The sequence below is a fragment of the Hyla sarda genome, chromosome 10 (genome assembly GCF_029499605.1).
Source record: "Hyla sarda isolate aHylSar1 chromosome 10, aHylSar1.hap1, whole genome shotgun sequence".
In the NCBI taxonomy this organism is placed as follows: domain Eukaryota; kingdom Metazoa; phylum Chordata; class Amphibia; order Anura; family Hylidae; genus Hyla; species Hyla sarda.
Genome location: NC_079198.1, coordinates 137,195,753 through 137,210,207, shown reverse-complemented (window position 1 = coordinate 137,210,207; position 14,455 = coordinate 137,195,753). Strand labels below are relative to the sequence as shown.

General features: G+C 46.2%; 1 protein-coding gene across 8 annotated transcripts in view; it reads left to right on the top strand.

The window, feature by feature from the left end:
* The window catches only part of LOC130293821 (calmodulin-binding transcription activator 1-like), a 1,711,968-nt gene that overhangs the window by 1,570,602 nt on the left and 126,911 nt on the right, over window positions 1-14,455 (top strand). The gene's annotated exons all lie outside the window — the stretch shown is intronic.

Sequence of the window (14,455 nt, the reverse complement as noted above, 5' to 3'; positions counted from 1 at the left end):
CATATGGACATGATGACATCACACAGTTCTCCATATGGACATGATGACATCACACAGTTCCTCCATATGGACATGATGACATCACACAGTTCTTCCATAAGGACATGACGACATCACAAAGTTCCTCCATATGGACATGATGACATCACACAGTTCCTCCATATGGACATGATGACATCACACAGTTCCTCCATATGGACATGATGACATCACACAGTTCCTCCATATGGACATGATGACATCACACAGTTCCTCCATATAGACATGATGACATCACACAGTTCCTCCATATGGTTATGATGACATCACACAGTTCCTCTATATGGACATGATGACATCACACAGTTCCTCCATATAGACATGATGACATCACACAGTTCCTCCATATAGACATGATGACATCACACAGTTCCTTCATATGTACATGATGACATCACACAGTTTCTCCATATAGACATGATGACATCACACAGTTCCTTCATATGGACATGATGACATCACACAGTTCCTCTATATGGACATGATGACATAACACAGTTCCTCCATATAGACATGATGACATCACACAGTTCCTCTATATGGACATGATGACATCACACAGTTCCTCCATATGGACATGATGATATCACACAGTTCCTCCATATGGACATGATGACATCACACAGTTCCTCCATATAGACATGATGACATCACACAGTTCCTCCATATGGACATGATGACATCACACAGTTCCTCCATATAGACATGATGACATCACACAGTTTCTCCATGTGGACATGATGACATCACACAGTTCCTCCATATGGACATGATGACATCACACAGTTCCTCCATATAGACATGATGACATCACACAGTTCCTTCATATGGACATGATGACATCACACAGTTTCTCCATATAGACATGATGACATCACACAGTTCCCTCATATAGACATGATGACATCACACAGTTTCTCCATATAGACATGATGACATCACACAGTTCCTTCATATGGACATGATGACATCACACAGTTCCTCTATATGGACATGATGACATCACACAGTTCCTCCATATAGACATGATGACATCACACAGTTCCTCTATATGGACATGATGACATCACACAGTTCCTCCATATAGACATGATGATATCACACAGTTCCTCCATATGGACATGATGACATCACACAGTTCCTCCATATAGACATGATGACATCACACAGTTCCTCCATATGGACATGATGACATCACATAGTTCCTCCATATAGACATGATGACATCACACAGTTCCTCCATATGGACATGATGACATCACACAGTTCCTCCATATAGACATGATGACATCACACAGTTCTTCCATATAGACATGATGACATCACACAGTTCTTCCATATAGACATGATGACATCACACAGTTGCTGTAGATTTGTTGGCTCCATGATGAGAATCTCTGGTTCCACCACATTCCAGCAGTGATCTATAGGATGAGATCTGGTGACTGTGGAGGCCATTGGAGTCATGTGACCTCATTGTCCTGTATGAGATAAAGTCATGTGACCTCATTGTCCTGTATGAGATGATGTCATGTGACCTCATTGTCCTGTATGAGATGATGTCATGTGACCTCATTGTCCTGTATGTGATAATGTCCTGTGACCTTCATTGTCCTGAATGAGATGAAGTCATGTGACCTCATTGTCCTGTATGAGATGATGTAATGCGGCCTCATTGTCCTGTATGAGATGATGTCATGTGACCTCATTGTCCTGTATGAGATGATGTCATGTGACCTCATTGTCCTGTATGAGATGATGTCATGTGACCTCATTGTCCTGTATGAGATGTCATGTGACCTCATTGTCCTGTATGAGATGATGTCATGTGACCTCATTGTCCTGTATGAGATGATGTCATGTGACATGGGGCATTATCTTGCTGGAAGTATCATCAGAAGATGGGTTCACTGTGGTCATAGAGGGATGGACATGGTCAGTAACAATACTCAGGTAGGCTGTGGGGTTTATACCAGGCTCAATTGGTACTAAGGGGCCCAAAAATGTCCCCCACACCATTACACACCCACCAGCCTGAACCTGATACAAGGCAGGATGGATCCATGCTTTATGTTGTTTAAACCAATTTCTGACCCTGCTATCTGAATGTCACAGCTGGAATGAAGACTCTTTAGACCAGGGAACGTTCTTCCATCTTCCATTGTCAAGTTTTGTTGACCTGTGTGAATAACAGCCTCAGCTTCCTGACAGGAGCAGCACTCTGTGTGATCATCTGCTGCTGTAGCCCATCTGCTTCAAGGTTAGACGTGTTGTGGGGTTAGTGGTATTCTGCAGACTGGTTGAAACCGTCGGTTGTTTTAGTAACTGTTGCCTTTCTGCTGTCTCAAACCAGTCTGCCTATTCTCCTCTGACATTAACAAGGCTCTAGCATTGACAAGGCCATGCTCTAGGGCAGGTATCAAAACTGTCACATGGAAAAGCAACCAATTAACCAAATGGTGATGGTTCTCATACCACCCATTTTCCTAAAACTCAACATGGAGGCACATACTGGTCAGTTGACCACCCACAACACCACCACCACCTCCAAACCAGGTCCTATTAAAAACCCAGTAAATACAATACCAAATCCCAATGAATATGGAGGTCCAGACCCATGGTCAATGTGCAATGATGTGAAGCTCCAGTTTATGGGCTGTTTATGGGTCAACATATTATTGAATTGATTCATATAGGGTCCTAGCTATAGGGGTAAGTAGTGAGTGTAGTCGAACTTGGTGGCCCCAGAGCTTAAGGGCCCCAGAGGTTTCTCCACAACAGTGACACAGTTGTTACATTGGGGAGGGGTTGGTACAGATTTTGCATTGAAACTCAAGAGCCTATTTACTTGGCCTTGACTCCCAGCAGCCTCAGCCTTCCGCCATCTTTATATAAGACTTCCTTTCGAAAAACCCACCCTAACACAACATGTCAGAGGTTCTTGTTAAAGATAAAAAAAAAGTTATTTTTAAAATTAATCCCAATTCCCCTTGGAATCACTAGTAGAAAATGACTTAACCGCTTAACTTGTACATGTTAATCCCTCGGCGTGACAGATGGAGCGGCGTGCGACTTGTAGGACAATGACTTAATGATTCCCATCTCTGAAGTCTGCGGTGATTGTGTCCAGATAGCGATCAATAAATATGGCCCCGGGGGTTATACAGTATATATCATCAGGGCTTTTCCTGTAATCCAGTGGTCTCCAAACTGCGGACCGCCAGATGTCGCAAGACTAAACCTCCAGCATGCCCGGACAGCCAACGGCTGTTTGGGCATGCTGGGAGTTTAGTTTTGCAACATCTGAAGGTCCATATTAAGGTCAACATAAGTATGGGACCAAGTAAGTATAATAGACAGCCCCATCATCCAATATAGACAGCCCCATCCTCCACTCTTCACAATATAGACAGCCCCATCATCCACTCATCACAATATAGACAGCCCCATCATTCAGTCATCACAATATAGACAGCCCCATCATCCACTCATCACAATATAGACAGCCACATCATCCACTCATCACAATATAGACAGCCCCATCATCCACTCATCACAATATAGACAGCCCCATCATCCACTTACCACAATATAGACAGCCCCATCATCCAGTCATCACAATATAGACAGCCCCATCATCCACTCATCACAATATAGACAGCCCCATCATCCACTCATCACAATATAGACAGCCCCATCATCCACTCATCACAATATAGACAGCCCCATCATCCACTCACCACAATATAGACAGCCCCATCATCCACTCATTGTAATATAGACAGCCCCATCATCCACTCATTGTAATATAGACAGCCCCATCATCCACTCATCACAATATAGACAGCCCCATCATCTACTCATCACAATATAAACAGCCCCATCATCCACTCATCACAATATAGACAGCCCCATCATCCACTCATCACAATATAGACAGCCCCATCATCCACTCATCACAATATAGACAGCCCCATCATCCACTCATCAAGAGAAAACAATTGATATTTGTGGAATTTACCATAAAGCAAAGTGTTTCTAGATATCACCGACACCGAGATGTATTACAACAGGAGAACATACCAGGAGGACATGCCAGGAGTACATGCCTAAAGGACACACCATGAGGACATGCCAGGAGAACATACCAGTAGGACAGGCCAGAAGGACATACCAGGAGTACGTGCCAGGAGGACATGCCTAAAGGACAGACCAGGAGGACATGCTTAGAGGACAGACCAGGAGGACATGCCTAGAGGACAGACCAGGAGAACATGCCTAGAGGTCAGACCAGGAGGACATGCCTAGAGGACAGACCAGGAGAACATGCCTAGAGGACAGACCAGGAGAACATGCCTAGAGGTCAGACCAGGAGGACATGCCTAGAGGACAGATCAGGAGAACATGCCTAGAGGACAGATCAGGAGGACATGCTTAGAGGACAGACCAGGAGGACATGCTTAGAGGACAGACCAGGAGGACATGCCTAGAGGACACACCAGGAGAACATGCCTAGAGGACAGACAAGGAGAACATGCCTAAAGGACACACCAGGGGGACATGACTAGAGGACACACCAGGAGGACATGCTAGGAGGGCACAGCAGATGGACACACCAGGAGGACATGCCAGAAGGACACGCCAGGAGGACACACCAGGAGAACATGCCAAGAGGACACACCAGGAAGATACGCCATAAGGACTCACCAAGAGGACACACTCGAAGGATATACCCAAAGGACATGTCACGAGGACACACAAAGAGGTGGCATGTCCTGTTTCTAATGCATTTGCTGGTATCTAAACAAAGGGACAATTTGCATTATGATGAGCGACACAGTTTTTTCACTTGATAAGTCATTGATTTGACCAACCTAATCACTAACAGATTTGACATAGAGATAAGTGGGATAAGTGATAAGTACCTGATTAATGGGCTTCTGACCTTTGGAACCCACCACCAATCACAAGAACAGAGGTCCCTAGTGCCCAAAGAAAGTGTGGCAATAGTCAAGCATGTACACCCGGGACTCTATTCACTTGCTTTGGGACTGCTTGAGATAGGCGGGTCCAGCACATGGAGATGTGAACTTTCCAAAAGGGATACCCTCACGTCTTTACCCCCAGAGTAGCCTCCAAAAGGAATGGCTGGTGCATATATAGACACCATCCAGGTGCATTCAGTAGACACCATCCAGGTAACCTTCCCAAAGTCATAGACAGGAATCACTATTGGTTAGTGCATGGGTTAAGGCAGCCAGGCATGGCATAAACAGTGGTCAGGCAAAGACCATTATGGGCAGCAGAAGAGTTGGCGTAGTCCGTGACTAATGAAGTCGGAACTTCTTGTAAATGGACCTTAATGCTCATATTGCAGTACTGTGAGAAGAATCCTCAAAAAAGCCAGGGAAACATTATCATTGGATGAGGTCAGGGGTGACCGGTGCTGCCACATTCCCAATTCCACTTTTAGGCACGTTCATGGGGTCTACGGACTCAGACAATGCTTAGTGACAACCCATATGGGATGTGTAGTGACGGCCATATTCTTGTTACCTAGCTTTCCAGGAATCATACAAACCCATGAATTTGTAACACAAGCGCCTCTCAGAGATGGATATTTATAGGATATCTTTGGATTTTAGTAGGTGACACTCTTCAGTGATGTACGACATCTACATACGGAAAGTGTCGTAATCTCTTTCCAAGGTTACCCGTGACGCCTCAGCCGTGCTCTCATGCCCCGCATAGTAAAAACGTGTAACGTCTACACTAACTGCGGATAATTTATAGGGCATTGGACATGCTTAAATAATCCAGCGCAGGGAGGTGCGTACATATATCGATTGGCTATTCTTAGTTGCATACACATTCGGTGGCACTTTATTCATTTTATCTCTCGTGTGTGGAACTTAATGGAAGGAGAATCCCCTTGGCATTCAGAGCACTGGCACATCATTAATGCCGGAATTTATCATATGGTGACAACCATCTATTAGCTTCTGTGTTGTCTCTGCCAGACGGGAATCATTGAGGTGACTTTTAATGTCATGATTATCATTTCAGAACATTATAATATCGGAGTATAATAGGTGTTATAGGGGAGTGAAGATGGAAGCAGGATGAGATCATGTACACAGGGCCAATGGCATACAAAGAAGAGAAGGGGAGCCCCGTAGCAACAGTCAAAGTGAACCCTCAATATGGTGCTGGGGTTTCCAAACGTCCAAAATGTAGAAACAGAAGATGGCACTCACCCACATAAGATGCAAAAAATATCTTCATTATTTAAAGTGCAACACCATCCCAACAGACTGGCAGGTACGCAGAGCCAGCAACTCCACAGTACAAACTAGCGACAACTGTTTCACGCTGCTGCAGATGGCTTGTGATTAGAGTCACACACCGGTGTGATGAAGTGTCCTGGTATATGGTGCGGGGTGAACAGAATAGCTTCAAAGATGTTTCTCATTCCATGACCCTTGAGGCCATTCCCTATAAAGCCCCCTCCAGACCCCCCCCCCCCCAGTGTTGGTGTAGGTCAGTTAGGAGTAGTAGTCCTTTAACTGTTATGCCACCTGTGGCAGGGTGGTGAAGCTAACCTGGTGTCCTTTTGTGGGTCTAAGGTGGGGCGGGGGGTTTCCCAGCAAGGAAAGGGTTACACTAAGCACTGAACTGATGCTCTGTTGCTGATAATGACAAGTTAAGGTGAGGGTGGTTGCACAGCAAGAAAAGGGTTACACTAAACACGGAACAACTGTTGTTGTTGTTGCTGCTGATGACAATCCAAGGTGGGGGAACAGGGGTCTGACTGCACGACTGTTGACATCCACAATAGGTGCACTTGTATTTACACAGGAGACAGAGTCCCTCAGTGTTCTGTCTCACACTGGATTTACCTTTGAGGAACAGTGTGGATCATCTTCAGCATGCAGACTGGCTCAGCCTGCAGGTACACAGCTCATGCTTTCACAGTCTCTCTCTCTAATGCACATGCTAAGCCCTTCCCCACTTACTGTAATTTGTCCTGATCTAGCTCTTACTAGAGACACATTTTCCCTGACAACAGGCAGTGAACAGCAGATTGCAGACAAGTGGGGACACCTAGTGGCCAAGACGTTAGAGCTGTGTGTTTTTTTCTGGGATAAGGTGTCCCTTTTGGTTATTAAAGTGAATAGTTAATATGTTATGAAACACAATGTGATAAGTCATAACCATTTAAAGGGGTACTCCGGTGGAAAACTATTTTCTTTTTTTTTTTTTAAATCAACTGGTGCCAGAAAGTTAAAAAAGATTTGGAAATGACTTCTATTAAAAAATCTTAATCCTTCCAGTACTTATTAGCTGCTGAATACTATAGAGGAAATTCTTTTATTTTTGGAACACAGAGCTCTCTGCTGACATCACGAGCACAGTGCTCTCTGCTGACATCTCTGTCCATTTTAACAACTGTCCAGAGTAGGAGACAATCCCCATAGCAGACATATGCTGCTCTGGTCAGTTCCTAAAATGGACAGAGATGTCAGCAGAGAGCACTGTGCTCGTGATGTCAGCAGAGAGCTCTGTGTTCCAAAAAGAAAATAATTTCCTCTATAGTATTCAGCAGCTAATAAGTACTGTAAGGATTAAGATTTTTTTTAATAGAAGTAATTTACAAATCTGTTTAACATTCTGGCACCAGTTGATTTAAAAAAAAAAAAAAAAAGTTTTCCGCTGGAGTACCCCTTTAAGGAAACCAGTTCCAAGACAAATACCTCATAGAACAGGGATATAGCTATAGGGGGTGTAGAGGGGGCCCATAAGAAGACATAGAACAAACGTCACCTTTGTTATATATTATGACACTTTGCAGGAGCTCAGGTAAAGCAGGTGAAAGGGAATTGTGGGCTATATATAAGAAATAACATATGGAGATAAGATACATAGGGTTAATATACAAGGTCGAGTAAACAAATGACATTTTCCACTTTCAAAGTTTATTCTTTCCTCGCGGTAAAGTGACCCTGCGCAACTTCACTAAACGATAGTTCTGATTAGGACATCTCACATCTGGAGTAAAGGGGTCCCCTAACATCAAACGGATTCCACTAAGCTTTGGCAGTACAAAAATTTGGCAAAGTGGGTGTGGTTAACCACGATTCCATTCGCCCCATGCATGGGGGGAAATTCCTTTAAAGGGGTACTCCCATGGAAAACTTTTTTTTTTTAAATCAACTGGTGCCAGAAAGTTAAACAGATCTGTAAATCACTTCTATTAAAAAATCTTAATCCTTCCAGTACTTTTTAGGGGCTGTATACTACAGAGGAAATTCTTTTCTTTTTGTATTTCTCTGATGTCACTACCACAGTGCTCTCTGCTGACCGTTTTAGGAACTGTCCAGAGCAGGAGAAAATCCCCATAACAAACATATGCTGCTCTGGACAGTTCCTAAAATGGACAGCAGAGGTCAGCAGAGAGCACTGTGGTCGTGACATCAGAGAAATCTAAAAAGTAAAGCATTTCCTCTGTAGTATACAGCCCAGAAAAAGTACTGGAAGGATTAAGATTTTTTAATAGAAGTCATTTACAAATCTGTTTAACTTTCTGGCACCAGTTGATTTAAAAAAAAAAAAAAATGTTTTCCATGGGAGTACCCCTTTAAAGACCACCTCGTGGTCAGTGTTTTCCAAACAGTGTGCCTCCAGCTGTTACAAAACTACAACTCCCAGCATGCCCGGACAGCCAAAGGCTGTCCGGGCATGCTGGGAGTTGTAGTTTTGCAACAGCTGGAGGCACACTGTTTGGAAAACACTGTCCTTGGTGGTGCAGTTGCACATAACCAATAAATAAACACAATCTATTACATAATTACGTGAAAAATTTAAGTGGTACCCCGGAGGAAAAGAAAAGTGTTTTCAAATGACTTCTATATAAAAATCTTAACCCTTACAGGACTTATCAGCTGCTGTGTGTCTTAGGGTGCATTCACACGGAGTAATTCAAGAGGAATTTACTCGAGTAATTCCTCTTGAATTCTCCTCTCCAAATTAACGCCCATCTCCTCTGCCCATTGACTTCAATGATTTTTCCGCTGTCCTGTTCACACTGCGGAAATTCTGCTAGCGGAATTCCGACGCTGAATTCCGTTCCGCTTGAAGAAAGAACATGCTCATTCTTCAAGCGGAATCCGCTAGCAGACATCAATTGAAGTCAATGGTAAAAAAAAATTCCGCCTGACATCGTTTTTGGGCGGAATTTTCACGGAATTTGTGCGGAATTCACGCGGAAATGGCTGAAAAACCCTTCACTTCTTCCGTGCAAATTTTGCGAGAATTTCGCGCAAAAATAAAATTATTTTATATAATTATTTTTTCCGCCCTTAAATTTTTCGGCATGAATTACTCTTGATTTACTCCGTGTGAACGCACCCATAACAGGAAGTTGGGTAGTTCTTTCCAGTCTGACCACAGTGCTCTCTGCTGACACCTCTGTCCGTTTCAGGAACTGTCCGGAGCAGGAGAGGTTTGCTATGGGTATTTGCTCCTGCTCTGGACAGTTCCTGACATGGACAGAGGTGTCCGCAGAGAGAATTGTGTCCAGACTGGAAAGAACTAAACAACTTCCTGTGGAGCATACAGCAGCTGATAAGTACTGGAAGGATTAAGATTTTTTACATAGAAGTAATTTGCAAATCTGTATAACTTTCCCGCACCAGTTGATCTGAAAAAATATATATGAATAATAATAATAATTCCCCCGGAGTACCCCTTTTAGGTGCATCATTTTGAGCCTTAAGATTGCCATAATTAATTTTCTCAAAAATTCTCAATTTTTTGCACTTGGAATTAGAGTTCCCCTTTAAAAACCCGAATGCATTTCATTCAAGCGATCCAACCAGATAATCTTGCTCTCCCTGACGCCTGGGGACTATTATCAGGCCGGAGTGTTCTAAATATACTTAAGCTCCAAATTCTAGCTGCTCGCCATCACTTACATAGTTTCCGAATGATTATGGACGCGTGTGGTCCGTCAGTTTTCGGGTTGGCTCCGCGTCCATGTGTCAGAGCGGTATAAATAGATGGCTACATAAGGGACTAAGTATATCATGTAAACTCGTGTGAAAATGTACGCAATTTTTCTTTTAATTATTTTTTTATTTCTGTGTCTAATTCAAGAAATTGCCTTAAATAATTTTTTTTTTTAAATAAAAGGATGCTTGATGATGAACTTGTTACATCCTATGGCACCTGGGGGGGGGGGGGAATACTTGTGCAAGTTTTGTGCAAAAATTATTTTAAGAAATTTTACCTACGCACACTAAGCCACGCCCCCTACGAGTGATAAAATACTGAAAAAACTGTAAAAAAAACAAACATGTAAATCAATAAATACATACATATATACAGGCATAATTAAACAAATAAATATCTACATATATACCTGCAGGCATAAATAAACAAATACATACATACATACAGGTATAATTAAACACATAAATAAATATATACATATAAACCTGCAGGCATAAATAAACAAATAAATAAATAGCGCAAAAATCTAGCTGAAAAAATAACACTCAAAACACAACAGAAAATTGGGCAAAAGCAATGATAAATGCCCCCCATAATGTGTGCCTCCAGCTGCTGCAAAATAAAACTCCCTTCATTCTGGGAGTAGTAGTTTTGCAACAGCTGGAGGGAGACTGGGTGAAAAACGCTGATGTTATGTGTGTGTTTTGTGTAGTGTTTTTGTATTATGTGTGCAGTATGTGTATATATTGTGTGTGCTTGTGTATACTGTTTGTGCGTGTAATCGAGTATCTTATGCATGCTGGGAGTTGTAGTTTTTCAACAGCTGAAAGCACACTAGGTGGGAAACAATGATGTAATGTGTGTGTGTGTGTCTATGTATGTTGTGCGTGTTGGTGTATATTGTGCGTGCTAGTAGTTGTAGTTTTGCAACAGCTGGAGGCACACTGGGTGGAAGGAATTGATGTAGTGTTTGTGTTGTGTGCAGTGTTTTTGTATTATGTGTGTTGTGTGTGTATGTTGTGTGTGTTGGTGTATATTGTGCATGCTGGGGGTCGTTGTTTTGCAACAACTGGAAGCGCTCATGTAATGTGTGTTGTGTATAGTGTTTTTGTGTTACGTGTACTGTGTGTATGTTGTGTGTGTGTGTGTGTGTGTGTTTGTGTATATTGTGTGTTCGCATGTGTACATTTGTGTATATTGTGCATGCTGGGAGTTTCTGTTCTGCAACAGCTGGAAGCACACTGGATGGAAAACACTGCTGACCATTAGATGTCCAGGCATGCCAGTGGCATGGGCAGTGCCCGATGTTACCCCATGCTAGTGCCCAACAATGCACTGGCCATTGTTTGAGTAAAACAACCACTTCTACCGGGCGCACGCCGTATAGAGAGCGCCACAATCTAAACCTCTGGTTGTCTTGTAATTGTGGAGGGAATTTTGCCCCTAGAAGAGGTCCCTTCCCCCCTTAGTAGGTTATGGAATTAATGGGATAGCACTAGGACCCCTTGGTTCTAAGACAAAGGAGATGCAGCACTTATATACGGCGCAGCGCCCTCTTTGGATTTTTTTATTTATTTCCTTTATTTTTTTTTTCACGACCCAGTTCTCTGCACAGCACCTATTCGGGAGTGGCAAATAAAGCAAAACAATACAAAGTGAACCCTCTGCAGAAGAGGATGACCCTGCTCCATAATACTCCTAGAAATATAAAGGGGTTCCACCGTGAGCGGGGGTCTTCGTCCCTTCCTGACCGCATCCTGAGACTGGGAAACAAGTAAAGCGAAGGGGAGAGAGCAAGACGCCAGCACTTCTTTGTGTTCAGTTCAGCAGAGATGGGGAGGGGTAGTAATCCTCACCCCTGCAGTGTGTGGGAAGCCCAGATAGCATTGCAGATCAACAACTGCTGGGTAGTAGCTGTATGCATCTGCAAATGTGCTGCAAGGTTGCAATTGCAAATAAACAATACAATAGGGAGGGGGGGGGGTACATTTTCTCATTGACTTTGAATGGGGATAGGGCAGTGTTTCCCAACCGGGGTGCCTCCGGCTGTCAGGGCATGCTGAGAGTTGTAGTTTTGCAACAGCTGGAGGCACCCTGCTTGGGAAACACTGGGATACAGAGAGGGGGTGCAGGGTTGTTTGTGGTGTCTATAATCCAGGCAGGTTGATATTTCATCAGGGCTCTCAGTACAGATCCTAGAGGTCCTGGAATTGTCAAAGAGGGGTCTGTGGGGAGGGGTGCTCTGCTGTCTGTGAGGAGGGGGGCTCTGCTGTCTGTGGGGAGGGGTGCTCTGCTGTCTGTGAGGAGGGGGGCTCTGCTGTCTGTGAGGGGGGCTCTGCTGTCTGTGAGGAGGGGGGCTCTGCTGTCTGTGAGGGGGGCTCTGCTGTCTGTGAGGAGGGGTGCTCTGCTGTCTGTGAGGAGGGGGGCTCTGCTGTCTGTGAGTAGGGGGGCTCTGCTGTCTGTGAGTTGGGGGGGGTCTCCTGTCTGTGAGGAGGGGGGCTCTGCTGTCTGTGAGTTGGGGGGCTCTGCTGTTTGTGAGTTGGGGGGCTCTGCTGTCTGTGAGTTGGGGAGTCTCCTGTCTGTGAGTAGGGGGGTCTCCTGTCTGTGAGGAGGGGGCTCTGCTGTCTGTGAGGGGGGCTCTGCTGTCTGTGAGGAGGGGGCTCTGCTGTCTGTGAGGAGGGGGGCTCTGCTGTCTGTGAGTTGGGGGTCTCCTGTCTGTGAGGAGGGGGGCTCTGCTGTCTGTGAGTTGGGGGGCTCTGCTGTCTGTGAGTTGGGGGGCTCTGCTGTCTGAGTTGGGGGCTCTGCTGTCTGTAAGTTGGGGGGCTCTGCTTTCTGTGAGGAGGGGGTCTCTGCTGTCTGTGAGTAGGGGGCTCTGCTGTCTGTGAGTTGGGGGGTCTCCTGTCTGTGAGTTGGGGGGCTCTGCTGTCTGTGAGTTTGGGGGTCTCCTGTCTGTGAGTTGGGGGGCTCTGCTGTCTGTGAGGAGGGGGCTCTGCTGTCTGTGAGTTGGGGGGCTCTGCTGTCTGTGAGTTGGGGGGTCTCCTTGTCTGTGAGTTGGGGGGCTCTGCTGTCTGTGAGGAGGGGGCTCTGCTGTCTGTGAGGAGGGGGCTCTGCTGTCTGTGAGTTGGGGGGTCTCCTGTCTGTGAGGAGGGGGGCTCTGCTGTCTGTGAGTTGGGGGGTCTCCTGTCTGTGAGGAGGGGGGCTCTGCTGTCTGTGAGGAGGGGGCTCTGCTGTCTGTGAGTAGGGGGGCTCTGCTGTCTGTGAGTTGGGGGGTCTCCTGTCTGTGAGTTGGGGGGCTCTGCTGTCTGTGAGTTGGGGGGGGGGTCTCCTGTCTGTGAGTAGGGGGCTCTGCTGTCTGTGAGTTGGGGGGGTCTCCTGTCTGTGAGTTGGGGGGGTCTCCTGTCTGTGAGTAGGGGGCTCTGCTGTCTGTGAGTTGGGGGCTCTGTTGTCTGTGAGTTGGGGGGCTCTCCTGTCTGTGAGTAGGGGGATCTCCTGTCTGTGAGTTGGGGGGCTCTGCTTTCTGTGAGTTGGGGGGGTCTCCTGTTTGTGAGTAGGGGGGCTCTGCTGTCTGTGAGGAGGGGGCTCTGCTGTCTGTGAGTTGGGGGGCTCTGCTGTCTGTGAGTTGGGGGGGGTCTCCTGTCTGTGAGTAGGGGGCTCTGCTGTCTGTGAGTTGGGGGGGTCTCCTGTCTGTGAGTAGGGGGCTCTGCTGTCTGTGAGGATGGGGGCTCTGCTGTCTGTGAGTTGGGGGGCTCTGCTGTCTGTGAGTTGGGGGGGTCTCCTGTCTGTGAGTAGGGGGGCTCTGCTGTCTGTGAGTAGGGGGCCTCTGCTGTCTGTGAGAAGGGGGCTCTGCTGTCTGTGAGTAGGGGGCTCTGCTGCCTGTGAGTTGGGGGGCTCTGTTGTCTGTGAGTAGGGGGTCTCCTGTCTGTGAGTTGGGGGGTCTCCTGTCTGTGAGCAGGGGGTCTCCTGTCTGTGAGGAGGGGGGCTCTGCTGTCTGTGAGGAGGGGGGCTCTGCTGTCTGTGAGTAGGGGGCTCTGCTGTCTGTGAGTAGGGGGTCTCCTGTCTGTAAGTTGGGGGGTCTCCTGTCTGTGAGTAGGGGGTCTCCTGTCTGTGAGGAGGGGGGCTCTGCTGTCTGTGAGTTGGGGGGTCTCCTGTCTGTGAGTAGGGGGTCTCCTGTCTGTGAGTTGGGGGGTCTCCTGTCTGTGAGTTGGGGGGCTCTCCTGTCTGTGAGTAGGGGGGCTCTGCTGTCTGTGAGGAGGGGGCTCTGTTGTCTGTGAGTTGGGGGGCTCTGCTGTCTGTGAGTTGGGGGGGTCTCCTGTCTGTGAGTAGGGGGCTCTGCTGTCTGTGAGGAGGGGGCTCTGCTGTCTGTGAGTTGGGGGGCTCTGCTGTCTATGAGTTGGGGGGTCTCCTG